This window comes from Protopterus annectens, chromosome 15.part0, assembly GCF_019279795.1.
Source record: "Protopterus annectens isolate FY-2018-M chromosome 15.part0, PAN1.0, whole genome shotgun sequence".
Classification (NCBI taxonomy): Eukaryota; Metazoa; Chordata; order Ceratodontiformes; family Protopteridae; genus Protopterus; species Protopterus annectens.
Genome location: NC_056749.1, coordinates 20,328,618 through 20,349,458, shown reverse-complemented (window position 1 = coordinate 20,349,458; position 20,841 = coordinate 20,328,618). Strand labels below are relative to the sequence as shown.

The 20,841-nt window shown below is 45.5% G+C and overlaps 1 protein-coding gene across 2 annotated transcripts in view; it reads right to left on the bottom strand.

Moving 5' to 3' along the window:
• DCAF15 (DDB1 and CUL4 associated factor 15) overlaps nt 1-20,841 on the bottom strand; it is a 1,446,364-nt gene that overhangs the window by 34,187 nt on the left and 1,391,336 nt on the right. The window lies entirely within an intron of this gene.

Genomic DNA, 20,841 nt, shown 5'->3' with positions numbered 1-20,841 from the left:
ATCCCAGCCAACGCAGATACTTCCTGCAACTGAGCCTGATAGGAACATGAAGGTAAGCCTCCTTGAGATCCAGAGTCACCATCCAGTGATCTTTGCCCAACAGAGGTAAAAGCTGTTGTAACGTCAACATCTTGAACTTGGGAATGTCCAGATATGTGTTGAGGATAGATAAATCCAAAATTGGTCTCCACGTGTTCCCCTTCTTTGGTACTAGGAACAGGCGAGAATAAAATCCTAGGCCCACTTCTGGAAGAGGGACCGGTTGTATGGCCCCTATTTGAAGTAGCAGAGAAATTTGTTTGTGAGCCTCTAGTCTTTGCTGAGGAGGAACGTCCGGCATGCCTTTGAAAGGAGGCAAGGTATGGAAATAAAACTTGTAACCTTGGTGTATGATATCCAATACCCATCTGTCTTGGGTAATCAAACTCCCAATTTTCCTTGAAGAGTGCCAACCTTCCTCCCAAAGGTGCTGCCAGGCAAGAAGGATCTGGCAGCTGAAAAGGTAGGTCATTGGGCCTGTTTACGAAAGGACTGGCCCCTGCCCTCACCCGAAGATTGTGCAGGTGAACTCCCTGTTCTAGGTCTGAAGGAACTCTGAGCTCTACCCCTACCACGTCTAGATCTACCCCTAGACTGAGAATCGTAAGAAGGATACGTCCACCCCTTAGCAGGCCAATTCCTACTAAACTTCGGAGGCTGAACTTGCAAAAAATCTTTAACAGCCTGCATAGACTTAGCCTTGTCTTCCATTTTCTTCAAGACTGACTCCACAGGTGAACCAAACAACACATCAGACTGTAAAGGAGCATCCAAAATCCTTGTCTTAACATGGTCAGATAAATTCTGATCTCTCAGCCAGGCGTGCCTGCGAAGAACTGAACCAGTGGCAGCCACCCTAGACGAGGCCTGTACAGCATCAAAACCACATTGTAAAGAATGCTTACCCACTTGTTCAGAGACATGCACCAAATCTTGCAATTCTTTACACTCAATGCCTTCCGCCAGAGCATCTACCTTAGACTTTAATTGAGAAAGAAGATAGTTTTGATATTTCAACATGTGAAACTGGCAATTCAAAGCCCTCATAGCTAAGGTGGAAGAAGTATAGACTTTCTTTCCCCATCTATCCAAAGCTCTGGCCTCTTTATCTGGAGGAACCGGATTTTTTACAACAGAGGCCTTGACACCCTTAGGTCCCTGACTAACAGTTTCTGGATCCGCCCTAGGACTCTTATAAAGATATTTATGAGCCTCAGGCACCCTGTAATACCTATCCGGTTTAACAGGAGCAGGAGGCAAAGAATCAGGATTAAGTGAAGCCTCTGCAAAGACATCTTCCACAACATCCAGAACAGGTGGTATAGCCAAGGGCCTATGCTGGGGCAAAAGCAAAAATTCCCTAAGCCTTTTCCTGGAATCAGAGAAGTCCTGACCTTCCCACTTAAAATGTTCCCTCATGGAATGAAGAGTCTCTGAAAAAGAGAAATCCTCTGGAGGAGAAGCAGAAGGAGTCGAATCATCTGCATCAGAATCAGAATAAGGAGAGTACTCCTGCAAGTCTTCAGCCGAAGACTCTGAAACATCCGAAGCCTGCTCAAAACTCCCCAACTCTGGCTCCACCCTAGGCCTCTTATCAGGAGGGGGTGAAGAACCTCTAATCAAAGTTATTAAATCTTCTGCCATTTTAAGCATGTGCTTCTTGGGCACAGACCCTGCTGAACTAGGAGTGACACCAACAGAAGCTAAACCTGGCCTGCCTCTGGGAGAAGCCTTGGAAACAGAAGGAGAGGGCCTAACCACCCTAGGAAGGGAGGGGAGTACAGTAACCTGAGAAGCCCCTTCAGCCTGGGCTGCCTCCCGAGAGGCCACATCTTGCAATATCAAAGTCTCCCCCTGGGACTCCAGAGAAGCCTCCGTCGGAACCACCGGTTCCACTGACGCCTCTAAAGAACCGGCGTCCGGTACGGACGACTCTTCTTGCCTGGGTTTAGCTGCTTTGTCTTTGCGCTTCTTTGAAGAAGCGGGCGCCGGAGAATCCGACGGTATATTATAATTGCACCGCTTCCCGAAGACCAGCCTAGCACAATCTAACCTTCGCTTAATAGTGCGCTTATTGAACCTAGCACAAAAGCGACACCCAACAACGTCGTGCTCAGGCCCCAAATAAGGAATACACAAAGAATGATAATCCCTATGCGGTATCTGCTTCCCACAAGAAATACAGTTATTCACTTTTTCTGACATCCGGTAAACCACTGAGGCAAGAAAAAACTAAAATATTCCCCAACGGGGTACTTAGCCAACTTTGACTCGGTCTGAAACTCCGAATTCGAAAAATTCCAGAACGCCGAACGGCACTTGCAACGCTGCTTCTGCATCGGACCATGGGGCAAAAAAGACTGAGGATATGACGTCGGTCATGCGCATTTGTACCCCGACGTCCTGATGTCAGTCTTAAGCGCCTTGACTGACGTCAGCCTAATACTTTGATATTCGGGCCGACCGAGGACAGCGGACTACCCATATGTAAGGACTGCAGCAATTCCTACTGAATCTGGGGGGGTTGAACCTGGAGGAAATCTTTCACCGTCTGAACTGATTTTGCTTTTTCTTCGATGGTCTTTAACACATCCTTAGCATTCGCACCAAAAAGCTTGTTCTTTTCCAAAGGTGCATCCAGAAGTTTTGCTTTTACATGATCTGGTAGAGGTTGATCTTTTAACCAAGCATGTCTACGAATGACTGCCCCTGTCATAGCTGCCCTACATGAAGCTTCCAGTGCATCATATCCACACTGCAGGAAGTGATTGCTTACTTGCTGATTGTTATGTACAGCTTCCTGCAAAGTGTTCCTGTCTAAAGGATCAGGAGTGGCTAATGTTTTTTGTAAATCTTCTAAAAGGTAATCCTGATATTGTAACATATGAAAAAGGCAATTTAAAGCTCTCATAGGTAAGGTAGTGGATGTGTAAACCTTTTTGCCCCATCTCTCTAATGACCTAGCTTCCCTGTTGGAGGGCAATGGATTCTTAGAGGTGGAGGCTGAAACTCCTTTAGGCCCCTGTGAAATAGTTTCCAAATCAGCAGTATGGGCCCTGAATAAACGGGAATGAGTTTCTGGGACCCTGTAATACCTGTCTGGCTTGGCTGGAGCAGGAGGAAGAAAATCAGGGGTAGCACTAGAGTCAGAATATAAATCATCCAGAACATCAAGTACAGGAGGAATAGCTAAGGGCCTGTGCTGGGGCTTCTTAAGGAAAGTCCTCAGGCGTTTCCTAGAATCAGAATATTCCTGACCTTGCCACTTGAAATGTTCCCTCATGGTGTGCAGAACTTCCCCAAAAGAAATATCCTCAGGAGGGGAGGCCGAGGGGATGGAATCTTCTGCATCTGAGTCCTCACAGGTCTGGAAGAGCTCTTCCTGGCTATCAGAGTGGACAGAGCCCTCAGAATCTTCATCTGAAGGAATAGGTTCAGAGGGTTCAACCCGGGGCCTTTTATCAGAAGGAGGCTGGGATCCTCTCTCAGGATGGGCCTGTGAACCTCTAATCATGGAATTTAAATCAGCAGCCATGGACATAATTTGTGTCTCTGGAGTAGGCTGAGGTAAGGATTTAGAAGTAATATGCTTTGTTTTGCTGGCTGCCTTAGCCCTAGTGTAGGCCTTAATAGACATGGCCATAGGAGGCCTGGCAGCTCCACGTGCAGGAGTGACCTTGTCTACAGCAATGGTCTCGGGCATTTCCTCGGTTTCGGTATCCGGAGGAAAATCGATAACTGGCGGAGTGATGTCCGGAATCGAAGTAGTTGGTAATGCGGTGTCTTCGGTTCAGAGCGGTGGAGAGACCGTCTCAGAGGGAACCGGAGCACTCGCGCTAGGTTTTGGCGTGGAGTCGGTGGTAGACGCGGGCCGAGGATGTAGGTCCCGGTCTTTTCACTTTTTGGGAGTTTGTGATGTCGGAAGATCCGACGGCATGGTGTAAGCAAATTTATCGGCGAAAAAATCTTCAGCGAACTCCGCCCGGCACCTGAGTGCGCTTGTTGAAGCGAGCACAGGCTACACAGGCTGAGACGTCGTGGTCTGGGCCCAGGCAAGGAAGACAGTAAGAGTGGAAATCCTTATGAGGTATTTGTTTACCACAAGAAAGACAATTGTTAACTTTTTCAGTAATTTCTGACATCAGCTGAGGCAAGAAAAGGTCCCCAACGGGGTACTTAGATTTTTTGATGACTTCGGTATCGAAGAATACAGGAGCTGACCGACCCGCACTTGCCAACTGCTTCTGCTTCGGTCACCGCGCGGCAAGAAAGACTGAAGAAAATGGCGTCGGCTGATGCTTATGTACTCCAGCCGCTCTGACGTCGGAGAGAAATGCGACATCAGCCGACGTTGGACCCAGACTTTGGAATTCGGCCGACCGAGGGCTGCCTGAGGCAGGACAACCCACATGTTATGACTGCAGTTGCATTCTTGAAGGACATCCACTGCACCACCGTGGCCGCCCACAACATGGATCCACCAATTTTCTCTAATGCTTTGCTAAAACAGTACCTCAGAGCAGCTAAAAACATAAGACCACCCCGTAGAGCACCTACGCCAACTTGGGACCTCAACTTAGTGTTGGAAAAATTAACTTTACCTCCTTCCGAGCCAGCCAACACAGCAGATTTAAAATATCTCTCTTGGAAAACTGCTCTACTCCTGGCAATAACATCAGCATGAAGAGTTTGAGTTACAGGCACTAATGGCAGTGGAACCGTTTATCATTTTTCACCAAGACAGGGAGTCTAAGAACTAACCCTACTTTTATGCCAAAGGTGGTATCAAGTGTGGCTCTCAAACTATCCATTTGCCAACTTTTTATCCAAAATCACAGAATAAAGGGGAGAGACTACTGCATTCTTTGGACATACACAGGCAGTTACACTTCTACTTGGACAAAACCAAAGCTTTCAGAAAATCTGAGCAATTATTGGTAGCATATGCTGCAGGAGCACAGGGAAAAGCCATTTCAAAACAGACCATTTCAAAATTGATAGGACACTGTATACGTTTCTGCTATACACACCATGGAAAACCTGTACCTAACAGCTTTAGGTCTCACTCCACTAGGGCAACAGCCACTTCAACTGCCTACCTCAGAGGAGTACCAACCAAAGACATTTTGGAAGCAGCAACTTGGAGTTCTGTACATACCTTCAACAAGCACTACCATCTGCCTCTATACTCTAAATCCAGAGCTGGCTTCACCTCTGCAGTGCTGCAGGGCCTTATAGCCACCCCTATTGCCTTATAGTGCCAGCCACCCTACCTCAGCTTTGGGATTCTACCCAAGTGTAATGACTGCAGCAGTGTAACACGATGAACCTAGTACAGTTTTGTACCTACCATAAATGTAGATGTTCGAGTGTATACACTGCTGCAGTCCCGGTTACCCTCCTTCCATCCCCTCTTACTTGCTGGTACGTACCTATGACTTCTACCCTCTACTACCTACAGGGAGCATTTGCTGGTATCTGAAAGTTGTTGATTGCTTTACTTATGTATGTTTTATTAGCAATTGAAATAGCCTACCTTTTTAGGGGCACCTGACATCTGGGGCAAGAAAAACTGAAGAAAATGGCGTTGGCTGCATCTTATATACCCCTGTCGCACTGACGTCAGGGAGGAGATGACAGCAACAGACACCGGACCAAGACTTTGGAACTCAGGCCGACTGCAGCAGTGTATACACTCGAACATCTACATTTATGGTAGGTACAAAATTAGAAGTTATGTACCTACCATAACGTTCCATGTTAGTTGTCTTCTCTCGCCTTCTTTCTTGCTGGATGGGTTCGGAGCCGATCCTCGGTTCCGACTCGGCACTTGCTTAGCTTGAGAACTCCTTTTACCAGCTCGAGGCAACCCTATATCCCATGATGCAAGGCGGAACTACCTCAGATCTCGTTTGGTAGCTAACCTACCCTAAGGACTAACCTAACATATATTAGGAAGCCCAAGTTCATAATAAAGGAGTCCTCTAATGAAGGCTCAGGAGGAAACAACCTGATAAGAGGAACTCTTCAAGATCTGTCCAGGCCAGGGGGAAGGAGGGAGGGACGCAAGAAAGAAGGCGAGAGAAGACAACTAACATGGAACGTTATGGTAGGTACATAACTTCTAAATGTTAAGTTGTCAATCTCGCCTTCATTCTTGCTGGATGGGACCGCGTCCCTAGCACCTGTATCCCGGGTGGCTCAATGGAACAGACTCTTGAGAACTGTGGAACCAAAACTGGCCCTGTCTCTGGAGGCCAAATCTAACTTGTAATGAGAGACAAAGGTATGAGGAGTGGCCCAAGTAGCTGCTGCACAAATGGTATCAATGGGTAGTCTATCCTGAAAGGCTGCAGAAGTGGATAGACTCCTGGTTGAGTGTGCTTTGGTTTAGAAGGTAGTTGCTTGCCTCTGAGTGAATACACATAAGAAATGGTGGAAGACAACCATCTGGATAAGGTCACTTTAGACACTGGGAGACCTTTCCTGTTTTCTGCATAGGAGACAAATAATTGGTCCGATTTCCTGAATTGTTTCGTTCTATGCAAATAGTACCTGAGCTGACGATGGACATCCAAAACTGTAGCTTTTGTTCAGCTCTGTCAGAATAATTTGGGAAAAAGACTGGTAGATCGATGGATTGATTAATATTGGTTTGAGAAACAACTTTGGGGAGAAAGGACGGGTTCGTTCTTAAGGATACCCTGTCCTTGTGAAAAATCAAGTAAGGGGAACGGATGCAGAGAGCTTGAATCTCGGAAACCCTTCTTGCTGAAGTGACAGCCAGTAAAAATATAGTTTTCCAGGTCAATAATTTCAATGAACATGAGGCAGACGGTTCGAAGGGTGGTAACATTAAGGATGCCAGCATTAAATTTAGATCCCATTGTGGAGGAGGATGTTTATTGGCGGCTTTAGGAGAAACACTCCTCTCAGAAAGGCCTTGCATAGTCTATGAGACATAATGTTATGATCTTGCAAGCCAACATGATACTTGGAAATAGCAGCCAGTTGAACTTTTACTGTAGATGAAGAAGATCCTGACTGAAAAACTTCAGCCAGGAAATCTAAAACAGAATGCACAGGAGCAGTAAAGGGATCAATATTTCTGGAATTTGCCCAAATGGAAAAACGTCGCCACTTGCTAGCATAAACGGTTCTGGTGGACAACTTTAAAGAAGCCACTAAGATATCTCTGACCGGATCAGAGATCATAGGAAGCCTGGCTAGGGAAGGAAGTGGAGCAACCAAGCAGTGAGGTTGAGAGAATGAATGGCCCGGTGCTGTTGACCCGACTGGTGGATCAAGAGATCCGGAACTGGGTCCAGATGCCAGGGCTGCACCAGGAGGTGACTATGCAGAGACGGAAACCAAATTTGTCGAGGCCAGTAAGGGGCAATGAGAATCAACTTGGCCCTCAAAACGGTGGCTTTCTGAATGACTTGTGGAATCGGAAAAGGAGGAAAAGCGTACAGAAGTCCCCGGGGCCAATCCTGGGTTAGAGAGTCTCTCAGGGGTTGGCCTGGTAGGGGAAAGAGTGAAGAAATCGGGGCACTTGTTGTTTTGGGGTGTAGCAAAAAGATCGCAACAAGGTGTGCCCCACTTCAGAAAAATCTGGTCCACTACAGATTGATTGAGAGACCACTCGTGAGGCATGAGAATGGATCTGCTCAGCCTGTCCGCCAAGAGGTTGGACCTGCCGGGGATGTGCGTTGCTATCAGAAACCGATGAGAGGAGATTGCCCATTGCCAAAGTCTGAGAGCTTCTCGACAACGGATAGGACCTGGTCCCGCCCTGCTTGTTGATGTACCAGACCACGGACATGTTGTCCGTTTGTACTGCAATAGTCCCCGCGGGAAGAAAGTCGTTGAGGGCTTGCAACGTTAAAAGCACCGCTCTCATCTCCAGGACATTTATGTGCAGATGGTATTCTATGGGTTGCCACGTCCCGTGGACCATCCTGCCCTGATAATGCCCCCCCCACCCGATCAGAGAGGCATCCGTAGTAACTGTGGCAACTGGAGGAGGGGGAACAAAAGGTCGGCCCTGATGAAGAAGAGGGGAAGATATCCACCAGTTTAGATGAGTTCTGCATGATTGTGTGACTAAGATTTCGTGCCTCATCGGAAGACTGTGGAACGACCACTGAGTGAATAACATCCACTGCAGAAGACGCATGTGGAAGCGAGCCAGTGGTAGAAGAACAATGGCCGCAGCCATAAGACCTAGAACCTTTAGTATCAATATGGCTTTGACTTTGCTGCTCTGCAATAGAATCCGAACGTATTTTTGGATGTCCAGAATTCTTTGATCTGTTAGTCTGGCTAACATTTTGACGGTGTTTAATTCTGCCTATAAAGGTGATAGATTGGCAAGGCAGAGAAGATTTTTCAAATTCACTGAAATTCCCAAACTCCTGCAAAGCTGCAGAGTGTAGTCTCTGGTCTGAAGAAGCTGACACCTGGTGGTGGCGGAGAGGAGCCAGTCGTCTAAATAAGGAAACACCTGGAATCCTTGACGTCTCAGATGAGCTGTGACCACTGCCATGCATTTGGTAAACACTCTGGGGGCTGAAGTGAGGCCAAAGGGCAGGGCTCTGAATTGGTAATGACTGGTCCCTAGCCGAAAGCGGAGAAACCTTCTGGAGCGCCTGTGAATCTTTATGTGATAGTACGCGTCCTGAAGGTCTATAGAGCACATCCAGTTGCCCTTGCCCAGAAAGGGCAGAATGGACTGAAGCGTGACCATCCGGAATCTTGCCTTCTTGACAAATCTGTTTAGACTGCTCAGGTCTAATATTGGTCTCCAATCTCCCATCCTTTTAGGGACCAAAAAGAATCTAGAGTAGATGCCGGATCCTACTTGGTCTGCCGGAACAGTCTGGACGGCTCTTTTTTCTAGGAGCTTTGAAACCTCCTGTTCTGCCAAATCCCTTTGACCGGGTGAGATGTCTGGAAGGGATTGTTGAGGTCTGGGATACCTTCGAAGGGATTTTGTAACCCTCGGATATGATCGACTGTACCCACATATCTTGTGAAAGGGAATGCCAGGCTACTGGGTACAGTGAAATCCTTCCCCCGACTGCCTCCAAGGGTGGACAGTCAGGCAACACCTCAGGGGTGCTGAAAGGACTTCTCAGGAAGAGACTCCCTGTTGCCCTGGTTCTGAGGACCCCCCCTGCCTCTAGGGCAGCGTCTATTATTGTTATCCCCTCTGCCTCTGGGGGTAAACTGACCACGTGTGTCCGGTGTAGCTCCTTGGGCTTTGCGGAACCACATCTTCCCTCCCTTCTGACCCTTGGGATAGGGTCTAGAAGGGGTGGAAAAATGGACTCCAACGGCAGAAAGAGTTTTACCGTCCTGCTCACACCTGGTCAAGGTTTCCTTCACCTGAGGTCCGAACAAAGCCGAACCGTCAAAGGGGGTATTGGTGAAGGACGCCTTAAAGGGGTCCGCAAAATAACAAAGCCGCATCCAGGCTTGATGTCTAAGAGCCACTCCTGTGCCTGCGGCCCTGCTTGCTCCATCGGCTGCATAGGATATGAGCCGCATGGAGGAGTTGGATAAGGAATTCAGGACTGCTAGCTGTGAGGCAATCTTTTCTTGAGCCCCAGCAGCAGAAGGATCCTGGACCACTTCACCTAGTTCCTTGAGAATATCTCTTTGAAGCCTGGTGAAGTGACAAAGGTAGTTCAGCGAACGCATAGCAAAGGTCGCTGAAGAAAACATCCGCTTTCCATACCTGTCCATGGTCCTAGAATCTTTGTTAGGAGGATGGACAGGTACTGAAGGATCCGCAAGTTCCTTCTTAGTGGCCGCCGCCACCACCATAGCATCCACAGAGACGCCCTTGGAAAGAAACTGCTTGTCCGTAGGGGCCGTAATAAATTTGGATGGTCTCCTGGGGACAGGTTCCACAGAATCTGGAGCTGCCCACGCCTTCCGAGCCACTACCTGCATAAGTGGGTCGAAAGGCAGAGACACCCAGGAGGTGGAGGGTCGGGATCCAAAAGCCTCCAGGTATACCGACTCATCCTCGGAGGGGTCAATGGAGGGCCAATTCCCCCTCTGTTTGAGGAGCTCAAGGATGTCTGAAAAGGAGACATCCTCAGAGGGGGATCGTGGGGAACCCTCCGACTCATCTAAGTCGGTATCAGATGTAGTAGACACAGGGGAGTCTGTGTGTTTCCTCTTACACGTCCTCTTCCGAGGGGGTTCCCCTGTAGAATCAGGAGAAACCTCGGAAGAGGAAGATATTCCCAATGGGGAAACCTGGGGCGATGGATCCCTGGGCCTGAGAGCAAGAGGCTGGCAAGAGGCGTCTACAGGCACCGAAGAGGGAGGAGCTAGAGGGATGGACCGTTGACCTGGCTCAGGTGCCAGGACACTCCTCATCACCTCAAAGGCTCCCCTCCCCGGGAGACTGGAATATTCCTGTTCCGAGGAAATAGGAATTCCCGGCTCCACTGAGAGAGAAGGCTCCGAGGCCGATGTCGGTGCCGAGCTTACCGAAGCCCCGAGAGGGAGAGCGGGGTCAGACAAGGGTCCGATGCCACTAGCTCAAGGATGTCTGAAAAGGAGACATCCTCAGAGGGGGATCGTGGGGAACCCTCCGACTCATCTAAGTCGGTATCAGATGTAGTAGACACAGGGGAGTCTGTGTGTTTCCTCTTACACGTCCTCTTCCGAGGGGGTTCCCCTGTAGAATCAGGAGAAACCTCGGAAGAGGAAGATATTCCCAATGGGGAAACCTGGGGCGATGGATCCCTGGGCCTGAGAGCAAGAGGCTGGCAAGAGGCGTCTACAGGCACCGAAGAGGGAGGAGCTAGAGGGATGGACCGTTGACCTGGCTCAGGTGCCAGGACACTCCTCATCACCTCAAAGGCTCCCGTCCCCGGGAGACTGGAATATTCCTGTTCCGAGGAAATAGGAATTCCCGGCTCCACTGAGAGAGAAGGCTCCGAGGCCGATGTCGGTGCCGCGCTTACCGAAGCCCCGAGAGGGAGAGCGGGGTCAGACAAGGGTCCGATGCCACTAGCCCCCTCGGAGCCGACAAGGGAAACTCGACGACCGGATCCCTCCAAGGAAGGTCTCAAGGAGGAGATCGGAGCCGAAGACGACCGAGCCGAAAAAGGATGTATCGGTTCCGGCGCCGACACAGTCGCTGTCCCGAGAAGCTCCGGCTCCGAACTCTGGTGGGGAGTCCGAGGAGGAAGTTCAAGGGATGAAGCAATAGCCGAAGTCTGCTGAGACGGGCTATGGAGCATTTGGGCCAGTGCCTGCGACTAACAGCCTGCTTACCACCCTCTCTAAATCGTGGTCAGACAGCCTGGAAGATCTCGAAGATCGGCTCCGATGACTCCGCTCCGACAAAAGAGGAGACCCCGGAGCCGAGTGGATAGATTCCAAAGACAGGGACCGAGATCTCTTCTTGGATGAAGTCATCGGAGCCGACGTCCTATGGGTTCCAGATGGAGCCGAAGGCTTCTCGGCTCCGATACTGGATACTGTGTTGGCTCCAGCCGGAGCCGACAAGGCAACAGCAGATTGGGTGTCGGAACCGATCGGAACTGACCCTAGATGAGAAGAAGAAAGATCGGCTCCGGCCGGAGCCGATCTCGACTCCGAAGGAGTCGGAGCCACCGGGGAAGGCTTGGAAGCTGTAGCCTGACCCTTAGATGGCTTGGAAGGCTTACTGGACCCAGGTTTAGTGGGTGAACCTTCCGGCTTTAGTAAGCCACGGAGGATTCATTTATTCCTCCTTTCCTGCAGGACTCGCTGGCTAAAAGAGTGACACAAAGCACAGGAGTCCTGCAGGTGTAAAGGCCCCAGGCAGTAAACACAAGAAGTGTGACCGTCTGTCAGAGACATTTTCTGACAGCACGAGTCACACTTCTTGAAGCCCGAGACCTTTACCTCCTTAGACATAGCCTAAGAAAAGAGTAACAAAAATACTCACAAACACACCCCAAAAAAGGAAAAGGGGAAGATAAACCCTGACTAAGCTGTTTGAAAAACTCAAACTTACCTCAGCTGGCAAAAAAGGAGACCTCTTCGCAAAGCGGCAAACAAGATCTGAGGTAGTTCCGCCTTGCATCATGGGATATAGGGTTGCCTCGAGCTGGTAAAAGGAGTTCTCAAGCTAAGCAAGTGCCGAGTCGGAGCCGAGGATCGGCTCCGAACCCATCCAGCAAGAATGAAGGCGAGATTGACAACTTAACATCTGTACTTTCTACCCTACCCCTCTCACATATAACCTTGAAAATTACAATCTGACCAACAACCTGTAGAGAACATTTACCCTGCAAGAGTGTAAAGCATATTAGTGTAAAAAAGGGGTAAAAATACAGCAAAAAAACCTCTGTCTAAACAACATCATTTCAGTAACACTGTTTCCCATAGCTACCAAAACCTAAGCATATCCCTAAGTATATATCCCTGTAGACGGTGTTAGCCCCGCTGCGCTCGGGCTTGCTCCACTCCCCCACCCGCCCCTAGTACCTCTACATTTATAGGTACACAACTACACCCCTATTACAATATCCTATCCGGAGCACCAATTTTCTTCACCCACCCTGCTCCAATCCTCCTATCAGCTCCTCTCCTAATTATACTCTCTCCACCTTACTCTACTACCTCTATACTTGCCTTCTGATTTCTGATATTCTGTCTTGTAAATCTTAGATCCTAAAAAACATACACCTTCTCTCACAATGTTATACTGTTCCTTACTACCTATTCTGCTGGTCACTTATGCACTTACCTTCTACAAAAAACAATTACTTACTGGTTATCAGTACCCAAAAGGCCATACTGTAACTCCAACTATACAACATTCCTCCTAGAGTCATGCTAGTAACATAGGGTCGAACACAACTTGTTCTCTTTTCCAGCGTACTAATCCTTGGCATATTAGCTCTAGATCTAAGCAATACTACAAACTCAAACTCCTGAAGCTCATCAGTAAATCTAGTCCCAGCCTTATTCTCTGTGGGGACATCCACCCCAACCCAGGCCCTTCCACATCTAATAGTAATACCCCTATTACCTGCAACCTCAACCATACAACTTTAAACAGTAGACTAGCTATGTCTCTCCTGGCCAGTCATCTCAATATTAATAACAAAATACATGAACTGCATGCACTATTGGCTGTCCACTCCCTTGAGATTCTCTGTTTATCTGAGACCTGGTTAAAAGCCAACACTTCTGATAATGAAGTGTTACCACCTGGGTATAACATACATAGGCTGGATCAAGCTTCCAGGAAGGGGGGGTTAGCAATACTCTATAAATCTGAATTGAACGTAATCATAAATGTTAATCAACCACCTCAGATTAATAATTCAGAATTTCTTGCCACCAGACTGCAACTTAACAAAAGTAAATGCATAAACATCATCTGTATGTATATCCCCCCCAGGTAATAATATAACCACACTTGACACCCTACACTGGCTTTCATGTTACTACCCCCTAGAAACCCTGCTGTTTGGAGACTAACAGACTGACACCTACTTCTTAGTGTCAGCTACTACCCACATTAACCTGCATGCATTCTCACAAATCATAACTACCCCTACCAGACTGGGTAAACCTAATCAAAAAGATAGTATACTCGACTGGGTACTCATAAATAGTAATCTCCAACTGTACACTGCTTGTACCCTCCCCGTTGACCTAAGTGACCATCTTCTCACTTATATAGTTAAACAAAAAGCCATTAATCCACAAATATCATTATTCAGAAAAGTCAGAAACAAAAATGACTGACCCTGCCAAATTTCAGCAGGAACTTAACTCCTGCAATTGGTCAATGCTAATACACCTCCCTCTGGAGGATGCAGTTGCATATTTTAACAACAAATTTCTTGAAATCCTTGGCTGGCATGCACCTTGCCCGCTTTAAGAGAACTAAAGCTAAAACTGCACCTTGGCTTTCTAAAATGTCTCTACTAAAAATAAACAGAAAAACTCTGGGCCAGATGGCGATCCACTAAACTCCCCCATGATCATGTTAAATACTGACAAGCTAGGAATGAACCTAAAAGATCCATCTTAAATGACAAAAAACAGTACTACTGTAATCTGCAGACAGCCAACCAGAACAACCCTCAGAAATTCTGGGCTGGTCTGAATAATCTGCTTCACCCCAGTAAAACATCTACCTCTATCCCAGCTGCTACTAATGACAAATCCCCTGAGGATGTCTCAAACAGTTTTAACCACTTCTTTACTGAGACAATTCAAGCTCTAGCCAGCAGAGTACCTCCTAGCTCTTCCAACCCTGATAGTGCCACCCATTTAAACTTACTCTCTTAGTTTTCAACCAGTGTCCACTTCATGTATTTGCAACTTAATCAAAAAACTAAAACACACCACACTGCACTGACGAATACCTTCAAAAATCAGCTGATGCTATTGTCTATCCAGTTTCTATACTAAATTAATCGTACCATAGCGGAGGCTAAAATTCCCACCATTTGGAAAACATCCTATGTAATCCCCACTACATAAAGGAGGTCCCTCCACTGAATTCTCCAATTAGACCAATAGGCATACTTTCTCCACTTGCAAAGATCATGGAAAAATGTATACAAAAACTTGTGCACCACCTAATCCAGAATCCTCTCCTAGCCGATACCCAACATGGCTTCTGTCCACACCACAGAACGACCTCCGCCCTACTAGCCTTTACCAATACTATCAATAACAACCGTAACAATCATCAAATATCCTCGGCCCTCTTCTTGGATCTTTCCAAGGCATTTGACATGGTGGATCATCAACTGTTGATACACACCCTGCAGACTTATAGCCTTAACTCTAAAGCCCTTCAATGGTTTAAATCCTACCTCAGTGGGAGGCCGCAGGCTGTTCTCTGGCAGAACAAGCTCTCCATCCTATTACCTACCACCCTTGGAGTCCCACAAGGCTCCATACTTGGGCCCCTTCTCTTTTCCATCTTTATTAACAACCTACATACTGCCATCCCTAATGTTAATTGTATCCAATACGCTGACGACTCCACCCTGATTTGCTCAGCTACATCTCCTGCAGACTTGGTTTGCTAGCCAGTCCGCCTTTATTATAGAAAACTGGCTCTCTGAACGTCGACTGTTACTAAATTCCAAAAAAACGAAAATGCTATTTTCACCCACACAAAGGCCTACAACTTTTACCTTCACCATAAAAGCAAAAGATGGGACAATTATCTTCCCTGACCCTTCTACAAAACTACCAGGTGTCATTATTGATAACTTAAAATTTGACCTACACGTTAAACAAGTGATCAAGATAATCAAAAAACTTGGGTCATATACAGAATAAAAGCCTTCTTAACCCCTCCAGCTAAGAATGCCATTGCCCACTCACACCTACTCTCAACCCTATTATATGATTCCCCCTTCTCTCTAATCTAAATAAGTCTGTACTTAACAGACTGTCAACATGTTACAATCACATTGCCAGGTTTGCCACTGGCCTGCCCTTTAGAACACACCACGGCACCAACCTTAAACAACTTGAGTGGCTAGAACTTCCCAGTCTTATCCAATTTAACCTTCTGGTTGTGGCCACGAAAATCCTCCTAAATCCAGATAATAAACCTGCCCTTAAAAATATTATTACCCCCTACAGCAACTTAAGACTACTTCGATCCTGAAACTAATTCAAACTATCAAAACTAGCAATGTAGCTGGTGACTCCCTCTTTGCAAACACTGTTGGCAAAGTCTGGAACCTACTGCCAGCTGAAATTACACTGCTCTCCTCCCAAACTCAATTTAAAACCAGACTCAAACAACATCTGGCTCTAAACTGGCTTTGGCACTAACAAGTCTGGCTAACTCATACCTCATATGTAAAAAATATTAGTCAAGTTACTGCTATAATCTTCTTTCTCTCCTGACTTTATCCATGGGTTAACCCTTACCGGTGAAATTGCTATTTTGTCTTTGTAAATATCAAATCTGTGAAGTGTCTTCATTTTTATTTTAATTGTTGCTGTTTGTCTTGGAGCTTTTCTCCTCGGGCCTCTGCTGAAAATGGACACTATTCCAGTCGGACTATCCTGGTCAACAAATGTAACAAAAATAAATAAATGAATCCTAGGGCTTGCAGGATTTTTCTTGCAGACAGCTGGGTTTGGATGGCCAGTAGTTTGAAGTAATTTGTCAAATAAACCTGCTTTTCTGGAGTTAGGAATGCCATCTGGGAAGTTGTATTCAAGCTTGCTCCCAGGAATATAATTTCTTGGCTGGGTACCAGATGCGATTCCTTTTCGTTTATGTTATACCCCAGAGAAGTTAGGAGTCTCTTTACAAATGTCAGGTGCTGGAAGTAGCAATTCTTGCCTGTCCACCTGAATCACACAATCGTCTCAGGTATGGGTAAATTTGAATGTCCACCTGAATCAGACAATCGTCCCAAGTATGGGTAAATTTGAATGTCCACCTGAATCAGACAATCGTCCCAAGTATGGGTAAATTTGAATGTCCACCTGAATCAGACAATCGTCTCAGGTATAGGTAAATTTGAATGTCCACCTGAATCAGACAATCATCCAAGTATGGGTAAATTTGAATGTCCACCTGAATCAGGCAATCATCCAAGTATGGGTAAATTTGAATGTCCACCTGAATCAGACAATCATCCAAGTATGGGTAAATTTGAATGTCCACCTGAATCAGACAATCGTCTCAGGTATGGGTAAATTTGAATGTCCACCTGAATCAGACAATCATCCAAGTATGGGTAAATTTGAATGTCCACCTGAATCAGACAATCGTCTCAGGTATGGGTAAATTTGAATGTCCACCTGAATCAGACAATCATCCAAGTATGGGTAAATTTGAATGTCCACCTGAATCAGGCAATCATCCAAGTATGGGTAAATTTGAATGTCCACCTGAATCAGGCAATCGTCCCAAGTATGGGTAAATTTGAATGTCCACCTGAATCAGGCAATCGTCCAAGTATGGGTAAATTTGAATGTCCACCTGAATCAGACAATCGTCTAAGTATGGGTAAATTTGAATGCTTCTCTGCCTGCAGTATGCAATGGCTGGAGCCAGGCACTTTGAGAATACCCTGGGTGCAGTAGATAAGCCAAAGGGCAGTGCAGAGAACAGACAGTGCATAGAGCCTGCACTGAAACGTAGCTATTTCCTGCAAGATTCCTCTACGGGGATGTGCAGATAAGCTTCTTTTAAGTCTAGCAGCTGTTGGGAGTGTAAGCATTTTGAATTTTGGTACCACCAGGAAGGAGTTGAGAATTGACAGATCCAGGATAGGGAACCAGGAATTTTCTTTTCTGGGCACCAGAAACAAGTCTGGAGTAGAAACCCTGTCCCCTTTGCTCTGTTGGAACAGGTTGAATAGCCCTGATACTGAGAATTGAAAGTACTTGCTTTTGGGCCTCTGCCCACTGGTTTGGGGGAAGGTCTGGCAGTAAATTGAAGTAGAATCTGCATCCCTGGGATACAATGCAAGACCCAACAGTTCTGGGTAATGTATTCCCAGTTTTTTGCATGCAGGGCGAATTTTCTTCCTAGGGGTGCAAATACTTGGGCATGGCTGGCAGGGAAGCAGAAGTCATTGTGAACATTTTCCATAAGAGGGTGGCTTACCACTCCCTGTTTTTGAGGTGGGAGCACTCCATTGTTTAGATCTGTGCATACCCTGAGACTGTAATCTTTGTGGTCTGTTGCCCCTGGGTTTGGACTGAGAAGGCCTGGGAAGGACTGGAAAGGACCAGTTTTTCAAAGGCCAATGCCTAGTGAATCTAGGTGGCTGTACCTGTAAGAAATATTTAACAGTTTGCATAGATTTAGCTTTTTCCTCCATCTTTTTAAGAACTTCTGCTTTTGTGCCAAACAAACATTCTTGATTTAATGGAGCATCTATTAATTTTGCTTTGACATGGTCTGGCAAAATTTGCTCCTTCAGCCAGTCGTGCCTTTTCAGAACAGACCCAGTGACAGCAGCCCTGCAAGATGCTTCTAAGGCATCAAAACCACACTGCAAAGTATGTTTACCAACTTGGTTTGCAGAATGCATTAACTCTTGTAATTCTTTATTTTCTGCACAATCAGGAATCAACAACATTTTTTGTTTAATTAGTTCCACAATATGCTGCTGGTACTTCAACATGTGAAACTGGCAATTTCAAGGCTGATGGTAAGAGTTGTAGAGATACATACCTTCTTACCCCATCTGTCTAAAGCCCTAGAATCCCTGTCTGAAGGGGTAGGATTTTTGGCAGTAGTAGCCTATTAACCCAGAGTACAGTCTTATAGCGCCTCTGTGCTTACATCCGAGCGCGCTATGCGATGCTAGTAATTGCATGCTGTTACCCCCGAGTGCCTTGTACAAGCGCAACTTACATTCCAGTCCTATTTCAGCCTTATTTTGTGAAAACTAAGTTGAAAAGGTAACTGAACTTTGTCAGTTGACTTCTCAAATTAGGTTTCACATCAGATTAATCATATCCTTACATTTAATTTTTTGAAGAAAATCGGCTTAGTATGCACTGTGTTTTCCTCTGCTTACACCAAGCCGATTTTGTCTGTATTCTGTGAAGCTAGTGGTGGCAGCCAATCTTGAGAAATCTGAACCACCACTTGCATAACACCTCCCCCCTCCAGACGTGTATCCATTTTTGGGAGAATAAAGGTTGGGTTCTTTTTGTTTGCAATACCATTAGTTTGATACAGAACCAATCATAGAATTATTACTCTTAAGTATTATGTAAGTTGATCTATGTTTATGATTTGATTTTCTTGCCTCATACGTACCATTTTCATCTGACGTACTGTTTGATTCAGTGGTGACTAAGTGCCAATATGTCACTGGATTACTGACAATCAGAACATAACATTAGGTTTTCACCGTCTTTGGTAATGGAGATTTGTTGGTGTACTGTTTTTTAACCAGGTAGCCATTTCTGGTGTTATTAGAATAAGTTTTGTAGTAAACACTCATTGCTTGTTGTTTGTATTTTGTGAGCTTGAGATTTTTATTATGGGTAGCAGTGCAGTCCGTGGTGGGGCGGGTTTTTTTAGTCCCATTTTGTTATCCCTGCTTATTTTTTGAATTGTGTATTAATTTTCCTGGGTTTGCAGTATGGTTAAATTTATAAAGTATGAGACTGAGACCCTGAGTCTTCTACAGAGTGTCTTGCTGGTCTTTGCTGGTCTTCGTGGGTGTGTATGTGTCTGCTAAGTTACTCATTTGTATAGTATTTTTTGAATCATCGTTCTATACGTTACGTGTTTTCAAGCGAGTCTTCACTGATGTAACTACAAGAGTAAGTCTATTTTCATAATTTTCACAGCACCTTAACTCAAATCTATCGGACTGTAGTCAAAAGGAGTACTGGTAGATATCGTACAATGAAGCGAGTTATACTTTTCAAAAGCCAGGCTTGCAGTTACCTATCTTGCTATTTGTTCTTTACTTCAATGTAACTATTAGATCGGTGTGTGATTTTACTTGAAATACGTGGTAAAAATTAAGTTTGAGCTGCTTTGGGTTTAGACAAACTTATCTTCTGGTGAAAGTCAGTTACTCCATTCATATCCTTTTGTTACACTTTCACAGCAGCACGTATTTATATGCATGTATACACACTCTGAAATTGACTGAATTTAAAGTAAACGTGTATTTTTGGTAATACGCTAGTTAGTATGGTACCCTTCTCTGTTCTTTTCAACTATGGAACTTTTGAGGGTAAATACATGTTGGTGCTGGTGACTGACAACTTGAAACACGAGCAGTAAAGGTGATCCATTGAGGAGTGACTTCTGTACTGCATGGTTTTTAAACAAGTTAACTACTACAAATATAAGATCGTGTTGTCATCACAATTCTCCCCACCCCCCCAAAAGTCCTCAAGGTCAGTGCATTACTCTGGTTTACTACTTGACATCATGAATTCCTGCACGTCAGTTTCCATTTGCAAGCAATCTTAGCACAAGTCAACTGAACAATTGAACCCCACTTAAATTCCATAGGGACTCAACTAAGCACCTCTACTCCTACTCCACTATACTCTCATACTTATTCTAATTTCTCAAAATATGTACAACTAACAGACTAAGTGACTGTAAGCATATAAATATTGATTAAAAAAAACAAAAAACAAATCTGCCATCAAGTTCTCTGCAACTCTCAAATGTATTAACCCTACTTGTTTTACAAACTATATTGTATGTATTTTTACTTTGTAACCTTTATTTGCGCATTGTGTAACCTATACTGTTCTTGGAGCTTTTCTCCCCGGGCCTCCACTGAAAATGGGCACTTCTTGGCCCAGTGGACTTCCCCGGTAATCAAACTGAAATAAATAAATAAAATAAACAAACATTGCTACATTTCGCTGACTTTAGACAGATGCCCATTGAGCTTACCCTGTAAAAAAAAAAGTTAGTACGTTAATTTGATTGTACATAAATATGCATTTCTAATCCTTCTGCACAAGGACCAACACTATCCAGTTTCTGTGGTGAAAAGATAGTCAGATAATGAAGGCTGAACAGAGTGCTGGAAGTTACGGTCAAAATGTAAAATGATCCGACTCTACCTGCTCCTTCTAAAACTGTTGCTTCGCTTTGTTTGCCAGTGAGAATCAGTTGTACTTTTGTTTGTGCTGAGAATCGAACAATTATAATGCAATTACGATACTGACAGGGAATTTATACTTTATACGTCAGGTCTTCACGTTAAATATGTGCCTGAATTATTTCAGGTAACAGTATCCGTAACTGTAATAAAAAAATAATATTTTGGACCCTTTTAATGA